We start from the raw sequence: 17,566 nt of genomic DNA on the forward strand, positions 1-17,566 counted from the left end.
GCTGGCAACTCCACAACAACTTTGGTGTCATAAATTCACCCATTGTTTTCCTCTTGCGCCTTCACAAATACATGGCCAGAATAAACTTGAACTGTGACCGCCGAGTGGGGAAAAACACCCATACCTATGCCGGGAGAAGCGGGGCTAACTGTTCACAGCATCTTGAACCATAAATCAGTGCCTTGGTCGACCTGGCCAAGAGCGTTTTCAAACCCATTTGCAGGAGATAATGCCAGCTATTCCTTCCCAGCCCCAGGGACGAGGGAGCCTGGCTCATGAATCATAGCCCTCTTAGAGGAGCTGCAGCACGGCCCTCACCTTGCTGTGTTCATGTGGTCCTCCTCTTAGTAGGCCGCAAAGGAGGGAAAGAGACAGGGACATGTTTGGGCACTGAACAAAAGGAGCTCACATACTGTGTCACCTGTGATATAATTAGGCCTAGGCCTATATGATCACCCATATTAATCCCATATATATTAATTCCCCTCATATTCAAGCATTCTCAAACCCACAACTATCTATAAAACAATGAAATCTAGCTGAGATTAAATATGCTAGCTCTGATTACAAAAACAAAGACATTCTCTTCAAGGTCATTGCAGCAGCGTTGGCTCTGTCTAACTACTACTAGCATCGTCTTCACAGATGGCAGGATGTGAAACTACAGGACACATATCACACCCCAGGCTAACAATACACGGCTCAGATACTAGATATGGGATGGGCAACTCCAGTCCTGGAGAGCTAGTGGGTGGCCTCAGATATGACATCATCAGCAAACCCTGCACACACTCTTTCTTTCCCACATCTTAACCTTGAAGAGCAGTTCTTGAAAATGGCTGATGAATGCAGGCAATATGCAACTTAGTGTTACATAATTTAATCGTAGCCTACATATAGAATAGCATATCACCAAGGCCCTGTAACTGTGAAGCAATTGCAGTAGCCTATTGGGAGCTGTTCAAGTTTAGACCTTCTAGGGATTTCTTGCTTCCTTTGACTACATACGAAATGCCCAGTCAAATTGACTTAGGTATAACATAGCCCTTCACATAGTTGGAGAATTTGACATAAATATGCTTGCTTGCTTGCCTGTACCAGTTGATCAGATTCTCACTTCATTAAGGCAGTATGTGATGAATTCAAGAGAAGTAGTATTCTGAAATATAATGCCTCGCTACTATCTGAAGTAGTTTGCCTTGAGACAGACTGCAGACTTTAAAAGAGTATTTAAAATACATTCCCATCGTACCACAGTCCACTTATACCTCAACGTGTGTATATATGTGTATATATATATATATATATATATATATATATAGAGAGAGAGAGAGAGAGAGATAGAAAAGGCCACTAAAGGGAAATAAAGGTCTCTATAAGAGGCTTTCTTGAGGGAAGTATTTATCATATTTTATTTGGCCGCAACGATAGCAAACACTTTGCTGAATATATTGGAATGGTGGCATGTCCCATCAAAGTGGATGTCAGGAAATTTGACCATCTATCATGACCAGGGCTGTATTGCAGTTCAGTCATTCCTGCAAGATACAGAGTAGGGCCTATACCAAATAAAACTAGAGATTTAAGGAAATAAAACACTCATCCCCCAAATCCCAGATTCATTTTAAATAATCCAAATGTGGGAAAATCCCTGACTGTAAAAGAGCAAGAACAACATTAGCTAGAGTCTTGCTCACAGCCCTCCCGAGTTAGTGCTTTAGCCTACCTTCAATGGTTTTATCAGAGTCACTCGCTTCCACTTGTGTCATATGTCTGGCTTTAATGCAATCAAGGCATTTTCGAAAAACATTCCAGCCATTCTGCATGTGAGGACCCTCAATCTACTAGACAGACTGAAGGCCAAGCCTTTTGCTAGGCTGTGGGCTGCGAGACGTGTATCTACACATAGACTGACTTTTGCAAACATGTACAGTAGGCTAGAAGAGAAGCCATCATTATTCAGCTGTGGGCAATAAGAATATACTGTTCATCTGCAAATGTACTGAAGTCCTATGTCATGCCTTTATTCATCCATTTCGTGACTGTGTGCTCCATTGAGACATCTTGTCAACACTAATGGTCTCTGATGGCATCAAGCCTCTGTCAAAAGGACAGGGACGCAGGGCATGCTGGGAGCAGGGGCGATGGCAGCCCTCTGCGGAGGCGGAGCTGTCATTAGTACCCGTCTTCGCCAACACAACACAACCCCCCCCGCCCACCCCACCCCACTAAAGAAAAGGTCCCTGTCCATCTGCCGCATCAGCGGGGCAGGACAAGTGCCAACGACGCACTTTCCTGCCATTCCCTGTCGTGCTTCCGCCCGCACTGCTAGCAGTAACGAGGGCTCCGCATCAACAGTTCGGCCTGCCGCCACCATCACACAGAAAATAGAAGAAAAGAAAAAAAACATTCTTTCTGTGAATTTAAAGCAAGCTGGTGCAGCATCTGACAAACTGTCTTGACACAGCCACCTTGTGCCTCAGAAGCACAGCCACATAAATGTTTCTGCACCTGAAAGCGCACTTTTCCCTGCTCTTTGGCCGCCAATAGGCTTGTACTGTATAACACTGTTTGTTCCAGGGCCGGTAATGGCTTTGACAGAGAGCCCCTTGAGGGAAAGAGCTGAAAGAGAGAAAAGACTGAGAAAAGCTGTGGCACTGACATCTCTCAGACGGAGGGGGACACGTGGAAAAAATGTTACGTCATGAGACTTTCTCCTACAGTACAGTTAAGTGGGGGAAGTCAAATTGCTGTGTAAAATATGTCCATTGTTGAAAACATCAGCTCCTTCATCCACAATATAAGTGAACAAATTGCCTGCCCTAAGGTCCCAATATAAGGCCAACAGACCTGCATCATTTAATTTTCCACTTTAATGTATCACTTTGTCTTCAGCTACACAATGGTGCTTTCATCCATAACCCTCTGCTTAGTGACTGCAGTCTGGTTACAACGAGAGTGTTCGATGTCAGCTGTGTCAACAGCTCATATTGGCATTCTATACATTAATCCCCTTACATGGTCGCCATAGTTGAAACATCAGTGATATGACAATTTGATGTTATCAAAAGCTGGTTTTAGCTTTGCCTCCAGTGCAGCACAGTGTTGGAAATGTACAAATAGTTGATTCCTGTTCTCCAAACCTGAGTAGTGAAAACAAGCACTTCAAAGGACTGGTTTGATCCTCGCCTACTCACATATGTACAGTATCTTTTGATCAAGTATTTTGCTCAATGTGAAATATGTCCCTTCTTTTTCTTACTGCATCTAATGTAATATCTGCAAAGACAACATGGAAATGTTGTAGTTTCTCTATTTAGAGCAGAAGGGCCCCTGTTTGAACATTACATTTAAGTCCTCCCTGATAACCCATTGTTTGACCTTCACATAACATTAGCCAGTCTGATGTGGGTACGTGGGTACAGCCTGTGTGTGTGTGTGTGTGTGTGTGTGTGTGTGTGTGTGTTCTAATTAGAACAGACCCAGAATAGTGTGGGTGACAATGACAAGCAAAACAAATGACACTGGCTGCTGGGCCGTTGCTCCATTTGTCCCTATTCAGTGTTGTCTGAAATGAAAGAGTGTGTCATCTGTTCATTTCTGCTGACAGGGCAGGTACACCGCCAAGGCAGTGATCCCTGACATGCATGTTGCATGTTCCAGTCCTTTCCATGTAATACAGCCGCAGGGTTGGAGGGGGGGGGCGGTGGGGTGTTATCCCTGTAAACACCTTTTATCTATAAAATGCAAATGTAACTGTACTTTTTAATGGTAAAACAATAAACAGATTTTTTTTCATGACTTATTTGTTTGGGTATTTGCTAATGTTGTCAAAAGCTTGAATATTACGCCAGATGAAAGATGTGTGTATTGAGAATCATCATTATTGATGATTCTCTAACCCGATTACTAACCCTAACCCTAATTCAGGGAACAAATGGACACACGTTTATAAAAAATAATTTAAAAAATAAATTAAAATAAATAAATAAATAAATATAAAAAAAGAAGAAAAAAAGCTGCTATTATGAATATATTGTTGGCCCAGTCCGTCCCTGGTCCCCGTTGGGAAACAGTTATGACGGTTATAACAATTATTTGCAAGACAACCGACCGTCACCCAAAATTCCATGACTGTCACAGCCCTAATATATATTAATATTATATTATATATAACTATATAATATTATTTCAGCTGTCTTCATGGGATCACATACAAGCATGGTGATCTCGGCTTAGATGCTTCTAGTCACTATATTTTAGGGGGAGGCCCTCTCCCCTCAAAATGAGAACCAGACCGATCCAATTAACCTTGACTGCAACCAGTCGTTGCCATCAATGACTTTACTCAGTGGCTTTAACTTAATCTCAAAAAAGAAAACACACACAGGGGATGGTTAAAAATAGGCCCCTAGGAGTGGCCTGGGCCTTGTCTGGCCCAACGTCTGTTTCCACTTTCCCCAATACATGGATGCCCTGTAAAACATCGGTGTAAATGCTTTATAATACCACCAATGGACTCCAGAATGGGAGACCTGGTTTCAATCAGCAGGCAAATTGCTCGTGCTTTACCCGGCCGGCAGGGTGCTACTTCACCTCTTAGCTCCCCGCTGCTGACATTATGGAATAGGTCTTGTTAAAAGTCTGCTCTCTGTTACTGAGAGTATTCTGTCCTTGTGAAGGTTTCTGACGCCGTGAGTGTTGACCAAGGCACCTTCCTCGGCAAGGGAGACATTTCAAAGAGAACTCAGATGATTTAGCGCCATGTCTTCACATAGGCTAACCATTATCCCCATGTTTGTTATTGTAAGAACTGGACACTTTAAGTAGTACAGGTACAAGTTCTGTGACCAAAGGCATGTAATCCCACCACAACCTTTAAGTTGACCTTTAGATTTTTGTCTGGATCCTTGTCCTTATTATCCCCATGGGCCCTCTCCGAACATCCAGTTCAAACCAGTTCGGATGGTTAAAAAGAGCTCTAGTTTCTCTGTGCCAACGCCCCAACAGTATGCCAGTGAGGCGTCTCGAAGCACTTATAATCCCAGCCATAAACCCTAGAAACGTAGATCCTCTACCACCGCAGACCAACACACTACAGGCAAAACCTCTCATTAGAACTCTGGGGCCCTGAAATTACCCAGATTTTGCCCATATGGAAAGCATGAGAGAGCGTCAGCTGGGAGAGGTTTGCGCCGAGTGGTTCTTCAGCGTGTGGCCGCAGAGGGCCGGGGCTCTTTAACAGTGCCAATCAGCCGCCCCCTTGCCAGGGAGCGCCAGGGAAGGAGGAAGCAGAGGCAGATGCTCTGGCTACAGGCCCCGGACCCGGCCTGCTAGAGAAAGAGAGACACACACATGCCAATGTACACACACAGGCAGGCACATGCAGAGACACTCATGAAGCTCAAACACTCTCTGTCACACACACACACACACACACACACACACCAACATAGGCATTCAGAGACACAGACACACGCAAGCACGCACACACACACACACGCACGCACGCACACACACACACGCACACGTGTGACGGAAGGGCTACAGTCGGAATCCCACACTCACTCACCTTTGCCATCTGTAATGCTGGAAACAGAATACTGCTAGCTGGACCCATGCCCATTCTCTCAACGAGCTAAGCTTGTATTGTTGTATTTCAGTTAAATCTCAAGAGAGAACTCTGCATTCTCTATTGCTCTCCACTGAACCAATGGCCTGTATCATTTGAATTCCAACTACAGAATTCTGAACATGAACTGTTTCTCTCAGCTTTGGGAAAAAACAACAAGCACACAGTTCCCTGTGCAATACCATCAAGAAGCAAGTGCAGTGGATCTTCGGAGACCACTGAGTGCAGTATCACAATACTTTCAGAGAAGAGTTTATCTATCCTTAGACATTACTTGTGTTCAGACTTTGGACTACATTGTGGTTTATAGTTAGAACAAAAAGAAACTCCTGACACTCAATGCTTTTAAATTATCTCCCAAACTGCATTTCCTGTGATATTCCCACCACACTTGCACTATAAATGTCAGCCACTAAGCATGGTGGATAGTTCAAGAGGAATGAGCACATCTTCCTGCTAGGGGACAAAATGTGTTCAGATGCCCCTATTGGCAGCACTCACCAGCCCTGGATTAAATTATTGAGGCGCCTCATCACACCCCTCCCCTGGAGTCAGTCAATGACACCACAGGTGTTTATTGATGACTGAATGTTGCCCTACTCTAACAGGGCTATTCACTGAAACATGCATTGGAGAGGCCCTTCATTCAATTTCATAAAACTTCTGATGCAATTCCAAGAAACCAGCCCCTATCCTCTTATTATGGATTGGTTTACTGTAAGGTCACTTCATGTGGCTAATAACTATAATCTGTGTCAGGATGCTTTATTGTATGGGAGAGAATAGTTCAGTGCATCACGCCCCCGCAAAATTGTCTCCACTGTGGGCCTCTTGTAATAATCCTGACGAGTGCACTGCTCCTGGAGGTGGTTGGGGGTGTAATGCTCCGTAGAGCAAAACTGTAGTAGAGCAATATTTTCGCTCACTGACAAAAGTCTCATTGTTTAATACCTGTACAGAGTAAAATAATGTTTGGCTAAAGATGGCAAAGCGTCAAAACTGTGCAGGATGGCACGTAAGAACAGTTATTCTCCGACCACACACTTTATACGATTCACAATCCCAATCCGTAGTCTAAAAACCTTTCAAACGTGCGTAAATGTGGTTCTTTGAATGTAATAAATCGTGCCATGTAATCAATCTGTAATAGATCAAAGGTCTTGCACGTATAGCTCATTAGAGTGCACATCGCCCGGGCACGCACACACACACACACACACAACCACGCACGCATACACAGACAGCTTACAGAAATAATCAGTCTGACCCGGAGAAATACAGGTGTGTCTGCCACAAAATAAATATCTTAGTGTTCAAATACATTTTCTAACTTTCACCTAGGACTAACATTTGAGAATTGAGTGACATTCAAACTGATACTACGATCGTAAATTTACAAAATTCACAAACATTATGCCAAAGCGTACAATAACAGCCTGTAATACAATCATGGCTATTGTGAATTAGCATTTACCAAATGCTCGGGCCATTGCAGAACAATATCCAGGCGAATTGCAGGTTAGAGAAGGAGCTGTGTCGGCAACACTTTTCGAATAAAAATGAGGAAACTACTCAATTAAAATAATTGCAATGTAGTACTGATGGGTCAGTAACAGGGCAATTATTACAGGCTATTAAATAAAGAGAAGCAATTAGCCTGCAAATTATAAAAATGAAATAATTGATACGGCAAATTATCCATAGATTTAAATAATTAACATTTCAAACTCGCATAGATTTAATGTCATATAGCTCAATCAATGCAAGCACCAGACCACCGGACCTGGTTCCCTCACCACCACGAATGCATGCATGAGCATTGGTCAAAAATGTTGCTAGCCAACTATATCTAGTTTATTCCCCTAATATAGTGTATCTGTAATACTAATAGTTGCACTAAAATGCATTCAGGGCGCCGCTGACATTAGCAAAGGATAAAAACAGCAACAGACTGCATGCGTGGCTATAATGGTTGGTTAGCTGTCTGGTTGTCTGATTAAGCTAACTAACCCCGTTAGAAGCAAAGTTAGCTAACATAACTAGCTAGTCACTAGTCAAAGTAAGTTGACCTTTCAGGTTTGGCAAATTTAGCTCCTCACAAACATGTCATTATTCAATGCAACGGTCTTGCACTCGAACCGTCACCACACAATGTTGTTAAAAAGAATTGCAAGCATTTCAAGTTCAGCTACTACGTTCAATGGGAGCACGGGCAGACTGAAAGAGCGAAAAATAACGGTACACTTACTGTATCTCCGCTTCACCGCCTTTAGCATTTCTCTCCTTGCCTTGAAACCTCTTCGTTCACCCGCTTTCAGAGTTGGGAAGGTAAAAATCCACTTTCAAATCATCAAAACCAACCCTCCAAGTAAATGAGAAAGATAAAGAAGTCCGGTAGGAGCACCACGCGGTAGAATAGAATAATCCTGTGTCGAATAGTCGTAAATAGGTAGAATTGCTTGGTTGAAGACGAAATTAGTTTATAGTGTTTTATTTCTCCTTTGAAGCAGCTATTTGCTGGTTCTTGGACCTACAACGTGCATGTTCTCCCGGTGGTACGTTCGGTAAGGAGTTCTTTCTTCTGTCGTTCCCCTCACGCTTCTGCCCGTTTCGCTCACTCACAGGTTGGTCGCGAGGATTTTCGGATTCGCTCGGCTATGCGCGCTGCACGACGGAATCACTCGAAATCCATTATTGTGTTTTGGTCTGTCACCCTGATTGGACTTGTAGTTGCAGATGTTAGCAATATTATCATAATAAACCTAGTAACAATAATAATTACCCTAAACGTATGAACCAACTTAAAGTATATATTATACGAATCAATATATACAATTTAATATGAATAGTATATATTATATTTTCAAAATATGTCCCAGGGGGAGATGCCAGAGATATAGATATGGACAAAGTTGGACTTTTATTGCTGCAGATTGAACATGCTGCACACAATGCTCAGCTGCCTCTGTGACAAAGCCTACATTCTTGTTGTACTAAATACATTTGCCTCAAAATAGGTCGCAGGAGCAACACGTAATAACTGAAAACAAAGATGGTACATTAAACTTATTCTTAACAGTCCATGTTTAATGTCTCAGCCATGATGAAATCATTGAACTGGGACACAGGATGTGCTGCTAGTTGTGACAAGCTTTGGGACCAGCTTTGGGACCAGCTTTGGGAGCCATGCGGGAGGACTCACAGAGGGTTCTGCCCACATCCTGGTCATTTGTGCTTGAGCGCTCAAGCGGCACGCCTGAACCTGCAGGGCACTGCCACTGTGACCCCTGGTAATGAGGGCCTGAACGATTTTTAGGGATCTGACAACCCTCGCCACCTGCTTGCCTTGCATCCACCATTACAAATCATTAATCTCATTGCCACGATGAACCCTTAAAGAACTGCTCTGGATTAAAGCTTAGCCTTCTATCAACTGCTGCAGATGACGTTTACACATTAATTTATTTACTCATAAATGACCCATGAAAACAGCCACTCAAAGTTAGAAATGAGTGAGTGTTCCTGTTTTCTTCTGACCTCATCAGTGACTAAGAAGTGATGCCACAGTTAGTTGAACTGTATACTGTATACAGTTACTGGACAGTACATGTATCCTCACTCAATATGAGTGGGTTTCGGGAATATAAAAAGGAAAACTGAAGGCCAATTCATCTTGTGAGAGTTTTGTTTAGATACCATCCATCAATGTTTGCACCCTATGTGTACACTCACTGAACACTTTATTAGGAACACCTTTACACCTTCTCATGGTGGAGATGGTGTAATGGTGTGGGCAATGTTTTCTTGGCACACTTGGAGTTAATACCAATAAATCATCACTTGAATGCCACAGCCTATTTGAGTATTGTTGCTGACCATGTGCATCCCTTCATGGCCACAATTTACCCATCTTCTAATGGCTACTTCCAGCATGATAATGCACCATGTCACAAAGCAAAAGTCGTCTCAAACTGGTTTCATGAACATGACAATGAGTTCAGTGTTCTTCAGTGGCCTTCACAGTCACTGGATCTGAATCCAATAGAACACCTTTGGGATGTGGTAGAATGGGAGATTCACAGCTTGAAAGTGCATCTGAAACATTTGCAGGAATTGCATGTTGCAATCATGTCATCATGGACTAGAATCTCAAAGGAATGTTTCCAACATATTGTGGAGTCAATGCCATGAAGAATTGAGGCTGTTTTGAGGGCAAAGGGAGGCCCGAGCCAGTTTTAGTATAGTGTTCCTAATAAAGTTCCCGGTGAGTGTATGTGGCTGTTCAATAATAAGGCATGTCTCTGATAACCAGCATGAGGCCCTCAGCAGGGATGATGGTGGGACAAGCACCAGGGAATTAAATTCCAGAGATCACTTAGAGCTGCTGGAAACCCAACAGGGATCTTCTCACAACCTCAGTATAGCCAAAGACACAGAAACAAAGTTTTGCTGGTTTGCAGATTAATGTACTACTGTACAGTATCCCCTTGTAGTCCGATATAGATCATGTAAATTACACTGAAATGTGGAAAACTACAAATAATTGGATTTCTTCCAACATTGGTAAATTGTAGGATATTCTCAAGGAATAGCTGTTATTGTAACTCATTAACATGTTGATATTAATAATATGATTCGTTCACATCTCATCCACACATACAGCACATACAGTCCTGTTTGAGTGGGACACCTGTTTGAACTGAACTGTGAGAACATGGATTGATCACTGTATCATTAACTAACATGCAGTTAAAATTGTTACTCATTAGTTTTATATCTCAGTAATGGAAGTGCCAACATTCCAGAGATATTAATGTACGTCAATAAGCCAATAAAACAAGATACGAAATAGAACAGGCAATAGTCATCTGATAATTTTTTATGGCATGAAAAGATTTTTCTTATTGTATTCAACTTCATTGTTTTTGGTTCTGTGCCAAGTATCAACCAATCACGCTGTTCTAAGACTATACTGAAGTCATGGAACCATTAGCTTGTAGTACTGCTGTACTGTTACTAGATCACTTATTGCTTGTTTAATGTTGCTGAAGGACTACCTCTAACATGCTGAATGTTTGCATGGTGCATTAAGGCGTAGCGTTGTGTAGCTCCAAGAACATCTCAAGTAGAAAACTGCAGGTGTGACAGAACCAAAGACTCAGCAAGAGGAAAGACACATGTCCTTCAAGTTCTTTGGAGCCACAACAAACACATACTGTAGCATTTTGAGAAGGTGAGAGGGAAAGAGAGAGAGAGAGAGAGAGAGAGAGAGAGAGAGAGAGAGAGAGAGACGATAAAGAGATGGCAAGAGAGTGGTGGGTTGGAATAGGATGAAGGATACATAATCCCTTGTTGAGTTGGCAACTCTGAAAGGAGCCCTTGGTTATTGAAAAAAATAATCAAAGGCAAAAAATTCCAGCAGAGGAAAGGGGCATAGAAGTCTGTGATGGAAAGAAAATCCTCCTCTGCTTTGTTTTTGTGAGTAGTTAGCCACTGGAGAGAAACATGGCTGCCAGCAGGTTGGGACTTGAGGACAAGGACCCAAGACGGAAGGGGAGGGGACACAGTACAAATTGTTTTATTTCACTCAACATGGAGGATGCTGCCAAGCGTTCAAGACCACTAGTGAAAAAGAACACCATGGCATTGGTGAAGCTCTAATGTCCCTTCACATTGGTGAAATGTTGTCCAGAGCGCGCATTGTTGTGAAGCCCAGATGTTCATCCCCTGCACCTTTTCATCCCCTGCACCTTGTAAATTGAACAAGGACAAAGCTGTTTTGGCAACTTACTAGGTTGAGTTGTCCAAACATGACTTCATTAATGCTGTAATTGTGTTTCTATAGCAATGGTTTTTCCATACCAACACAGTAATCACAACATGAGGATTAAGTAAACATGCTGTTGGCAATACATTTCATGTACGATGTCGCCCCGAACATAATGTATTCGTCCTTAACGATTTGACAGTTCTGGCATGGACTATAAACTCTTTAAGGGAGGAGGTGATTTTTTCTGATATCTGATGTGATGGAGGACAGACAGTCTTGATGGATGTAATGGACAGCTTCCATCCCTCTCCGTCTTGCTATCCCTGTCAGCGTTTCCTCAGCAGATTGGGTTCCCGGAGTCATCTCTCATAGGCCAGCGCAGCGCTGGGGGAATCTGCGATTTCACTGGCGCGGAGCGAGGCATCAGACAAATGGATATTAGCTGGTTAATTTTTAATTCCTTGGATGCAGGGGCCATGTTTTTTCATGACTGGAAGGAGCACTAATGGGGCCAGATTAGGTATCATGAGGCGGATATCTGGGAACAACCCCCTGGGAATGCTGTGTAGTGTGGGTCTCCATTGAACACCATTAAGAGTCTTAGCGAGAGGGAGAGAAAGCCACTCAAAGACACACTGTCCAGCTATTGACCTTTGCGAGTCAAGATGGAGGCCCCTTGTTGAGGGAATATTGAGTGGATGCTGAGAGGAGTTCATTAAGCCAGGGATAGAGAAAAAAAACCATTGGTGTTGCAGCCTATGTCTTTGCTCTATCCAATACAGACAAATTTATGTCTCATTCACTATACAGTAGTATGCACACCAGGGGAGGCTGGTGGAGGTAGAAATCAGGCTCACTGTAATGCAGAGTACAGGCTCATTGTAATGCACTGAATGGAGTGAGGCACATGTGTTTGATACCATTCCTCATTTCATTCCATACATTACAATGAGCCCGTCCTTCCATACATTACAATGAGCCCATTTCTACCTTCACTAGCCTCCACTGATACACACACCATGTCCTGAGTCCTGTTGGCTGAGATCAAACAGCAAGATCTATTAAAGAGGTGCCGGCTGTAAAGCTGTTTGTGTAGCGTTACCATCAGTAGTCAAACTGTATGTTGACTGTACCAAACCCCTAACCCTGATACGATCAACCATGTTTTTAAAAAAATATGTTTTTAGAGCATTTCTGCTTTATTTGAGATAGAGATAGTAGAGATTGACAGGAAGGATGGGTGAGAGAGAGAGGAGGGATGACATGCAGGATATGTCGATGGTATGCGCCTCTGAGCGCCCCACAATCAACCATGTGTACACATATTAAACACAAAGACCCTTGCTATAATGTGTTATCCATATGATTGCACATTCAAAGCCCCCTTTTCTGGACAGATAGATTTAAGCACCCTGTGCATGTTTTCCTTGACCAGCTAAAATGATTTCCTTTGCCTTCAGTGGGAATGAGGGTGAGGTTTTTATTGACTCAGATGTTCCATTAGTAGCGAAGCAGGCTGTGGTAAATAGCTCCTGACAGGGGCTCAGAGCTGGCGATGATGTGCCGTCACCAGACCTCACACCAGGGTCATTAGCCAGCCTCCATTACTGCCTCACACTCACCATCCCTCGACAGTGACATGTACGTGGACGAAATGTAGCTTTTTATCCACAATATCTGTTGCCCTCGGTCTGTGAATGCGTAGAAGTAGAACAGTGTGATGGATGGGTATGGCGTTTAGGATTCAAAGGAGGTGCTCATTCCTCTATTTGTAACAAACACAATGCACCTCATTTGAATTCAATACAAGCTTTATGTGTATGCAAGAACATGTTGGATGTTTATCATGTTAACATTCACAATGTGGACGTTCGATCCCTCTCCTATAATCTCTCCCCATAGGTTATAGAGATACTAGCTTTTCCCACGAAGAGCTGATCAGTTCCTTGGCTGCGACAGAGACCAAAATCAATGCTATTTACTTTTGATGTCTTTGGAATGTGGAAAGTTTACTTCCTGAATAGGGTTAATATTAGATCTGTTTATATGACTAGCTCATACCTGAAGTGTAATCCCAAAATAAATCTGACTTGTGTTGACTCTGTGTTGATGATTAACAAATCATACTTTTTCAAACTAGACTAGATTTTTCTAAATTCGTGGTGGAGGAATAGCTTGTTTACTCTCAACAGGGAAGAGATGGCCTCTCTGTAGAAGCCACTGACACAATTAAATAAAAAAATCCACCATCTTGGTACTTGGAAAAGCACAATGACTAAGAAAGGCAGGGTCTGTAGGCAATTGTACAGTGGTTCTCTGTAAGAACACATCCTTTGTGCCCAAATTCGAAGACAAAGAGAAATGCTGTTAAAAAGCACTCTGAAAAACGAGTGTTGTGTATTCTGTCAAATATCTAGTCATCTAAGGAAAGTTTTCTCTGTGGAGTTCTGTTATGCTGCACATTTGCAAGGATGTTTTTCACGAGTGCTGTTTGCTTAGTAACTTAGTAATGGAAGCTGCAGAAGAGAGTACGAAAGAGAGAAAATCACACACACACACACACACACGCACACACACACACACACACACACACACACACACACACACACATCAGTGCAGCAGCACTGTTGATTATTTTCCACCTGTCTGCAACGTCCTCTGGCCCTGTAGGAGCAGATAGAGTGATGCGTTATAGGGTTGTGATTACAGCCCCTCTATAATCTCCATCCTGTCCTTTCTCTACACATCATTACAGTAATATGGTAGGCTCTATTACCCCCTCCCTTCCCCCCTGCTCCCCACAGTTCCCAGGCAGGCCCCCAGAGGAGTGGGGTGGGGCCAGGCCCAGGGTCCCTGCGGCATGGCAGCTTTAATTTCACGCTTTGTTAATGTCCTCCGTCTCCGTGCTCGTCCTGCCCCGTGCCCTCCACCGCCGCAACCAGGGTCACATCCGTCCTGCCTGCCCTCTGGCTGCCTCATGGACCGTGCCTAAGGGAACGCTCTCTCTCTCTGTCTCTCTGTCTCTCTCTCTCTCTTTCTCTCTCTCTCATATTCCTCTCTCTCCCTCTCTCTCTCTCTCTCTTTCTCTCTCTCCCTCTCTCTCTCTCTATTCCTCTCTCTCATATCTCCCACACACACACACACACACACACACACACACACACACACACACACACACACACACATTCTCTCTCTCTCTCTCTGTCTGTCTCTCTCTCTCTCTCTCTCTCTCTCACCCTCTCACACCCTCTCCTTCTCCCTCGCTCGCCCTTTCTCTCTTTCTTGATCACTCTTGCTCTCTCTGTGGCTCTCCTCCCTTCCCCCTCCACCCCTCCACCCCTCCACCCCTCTCTCCTTCCATCTCACCTCTTTTTCCTCTGATAAACAGCTCTCTCCTCTGCCCACTCTCTCTGCTCACACACTGTATCCTTCTCGTAGTCTTTCTCTCTCCGCCTCAATCACCTCTCTCAATCTCGTTCTTTCTCGATCTCATTATCTCTGGTACAATTCAGATTCTCTCTCTCTTTCTCCCCTCTTTTCTCTCTCTTTTCTCTCTTTCTTTCTCCCCCCTCTATCCTCACCTTTCCCTGGATACACCTCATTGCTTCTTTGTAAATGTTACTCGTTTATTTTCTAAATGCTCCCTCTCCTCACCTCCTGTTTTTTACTCTCCACTACGGTTCTTCTACAGGATTGTATATCTTATGCCGAATAAATGGATTAAAAAAAAAAACACTCTGAATGTACATCCAAAACGCCATAGCGAGTACACACTGTACTGTTTAACCATGGTCTCAAGAAGAGAGAGAACATGCTCCTTCCTCTTTGTGAAAAACAACAAAACGTCTTACTTCACTCTCTCCTCTTGTATATTCTCTCTCTTGCCAAATATCCCAGGCACTACTGTACACCTCGGAACAGATATGTGGGTAAGACAAAAGGCTGGGAAATGGGGGAGAGCCCCCTGACAAGAGGATAGAAGGAGACTCCTTGGTTTGTGGAGGGTCTTGTTTCCCAGATGAGGAGTAGTGGGTAACAGAATCTCTTTGTGAGTGAAGTCAGAGGCGGTCTCCAGTGGGACTGCATTGATCTGAGGTGAAACTCTCTCTGAAAGAAAAGAGATTGTAGTGCCTAACCCCCTACCCTTACACCCACACACACCCACACACACACACACACACGTGCACGCACGCACGCATGCACGCGCACACATGCGCACACACGCACACAAGCTGTTTTCTTGCTTTCAAACACTGATGTGACAGTTTATCCAGAGATAAGGGAGTCAGTGGCCATGTTAAAGTTTCAATCATAGGCCTACAATGAACATAACGTTTATTTCCTCACAAATTGCACACTGTTGAACCGTCTGAAAACATCCCTGAAATACAAAATCAGCAGAGGTTGTTAGGTCTCTGCACAAAGCATGCCCAACTGATTATCACAATCATGATTATTTAGTCTCTGAATTTGACTTCCCTCCCTGTGTTAAATCATGACAAATGACGTGACACGCCAGCAGAATACAGGCCATGGCTATTGTTTGAGGTATCAGTGCAACGCCTGTTGCTTAGGAACCAGCATTAATCATCCCCTGTTCTATTTTTTTTTTTTAAGGTTCCCCCTCTCTGCTCGACACATCCCGGTGCAGGATTTTACCTCAGCCCTGTACAGACTGCATAGGATAAACATGAGAGTGATCCTGTGGTTTGAAATATCAATGTCTCAGAGCTGCGACACAAAGCCTGATATCATGATACCTCCTCGCCGCTTACAAAAGTACTCCCTGACACATCGACGCAGAGAGAGATGGTTGCCTACCACTGCGCCTATCCGATCTCTCATGTGGAACTGAGAAGGTAGTTTATCTCCCCTCTACAGTGTACTGTAGATGTTCTGTACCTGCTGGAGAGCACTGTTAAAGCATCCGTTTACACTGATAAACCCAAAGATAGTCCAGCAGATAGAAAAAATATGGCAGTATAAAGTATAGCCTTGTAGGCAGTGAGAAGAGACTCAACATTGTTGTGATAAGACTGGGACAGAGGCAAGGTGACCCCTCAGTAATATATGGGCTCAGCCTGCCAAGGCCTCACAGGAAGACATTTGTCATCACTGTCCCCTCAGTGTAAGGTTACAGGAATCATGCCATCGGTCCACTCTTTTTGGCATAGATGGCACAAAAACACAGATACCTTCACAATATACCTTAGTGTTGGAGAGATAGCGTACCAGACCCACACACAGGCATACCTGTACAGGGAACTGAAGAGAAAATTGGCTCAATGGTTATAAAGGTCATCCTCTGATGAATGGTTATTTGCATCGATGTTGCATAATGTCATATTCTATTAAAGAGAAACTGCAATGGAAAACCAACTTTTCCTGTTGAAAATGGTCTATGTAGCATTGGTAGTAGTCATATAAATCAATTCTAGTGCCAATATTGACTAAAATGTGTAAAAACAATAGCTGTGTGTATAAACCCAGTATTTTCATGTTCAGTCTAAATAAAGTCTGAAAACAGAAGATGATTTGAGGAGAATTATGACACCTCTCCTTTTCCTGACAATTTAAAGGTTAGGCTTGGATGGTACATCAAGAAACACATCTCGTTCTCATTTGCATTTGGAAAATCAAAGCTGTCAGCCAGTGCAGTCCTTCTTTAATATCATGATTTACAAAAACCCAGATGAAGGATCTCGTCTTTAGTTGCTGTGAACCACTGTTGGGTGAACAAACAACCTCAGCATTGACGTTACATAATCTTGAATACATAGAAAAAGTTGATTGAATAATGTTCAAGTCAGTCATCTGCATCCACCTCTCCCTGCCATGTCACTCTAATGTTGACACCACCATTCCAGGGGGCGTGACCTTTCCTCAGCGTTGGAGGGAGGGTGCGTAGGCAGAGGTGGCAAATGTGTACATGAAATGGTGGAATATAGGAAGCTATGCAACATGTCAGAGGATGCTGATGTACACACATACTCCTGTAATGCAACTCCAACCCACGGTAGGTCTAATTGAGTTTTTTCCCCAGGAAAAAACATCCATCTCATCACAAGCCTTACTGCTGTAGATGAGGAGGTTAATGTAGGGTTAATGTAGGTGCCTTGGAGTGCTAGAATGTTACTTAGTTATCTATTATTATCATCACTGAA

General features: G+C 43.3%; 1 protein-coding gene across 1 annotated transcript in view; it reads right to left on the minus strand.

Annotated features, from left to right (window-relative positions):
- The window catches only part of ptprfb (protein tyrosine phosphatase receptor type Fb), a 132,863-nt gene extending 124,920 nt beyond the window's left edge, over positions 1-7,943 (minus strand). The window contains exon 1 of the mRNA XM_083690360.1: positions 7,881-7,943. The gene's annotated coding sequence lies outside the window, so the exon portion shown is untranslated. The remainder of the gene's footprint in view (positions 1-7,880) is intronic.
- Between the last annotated feature and the right edge of the window lie 9,623 nt (positions 7,944-17,566).

Source organism: Argentina silus, assembly GCF_951799395.1.
Source record: "Argentina silus genome assembly, chromosome: 18".
NCBI lineage: Eukaryota > Metazoa > Chordata > Actinopteri > Argentiniformes > Argentinidae > Argentina > Argentina silus.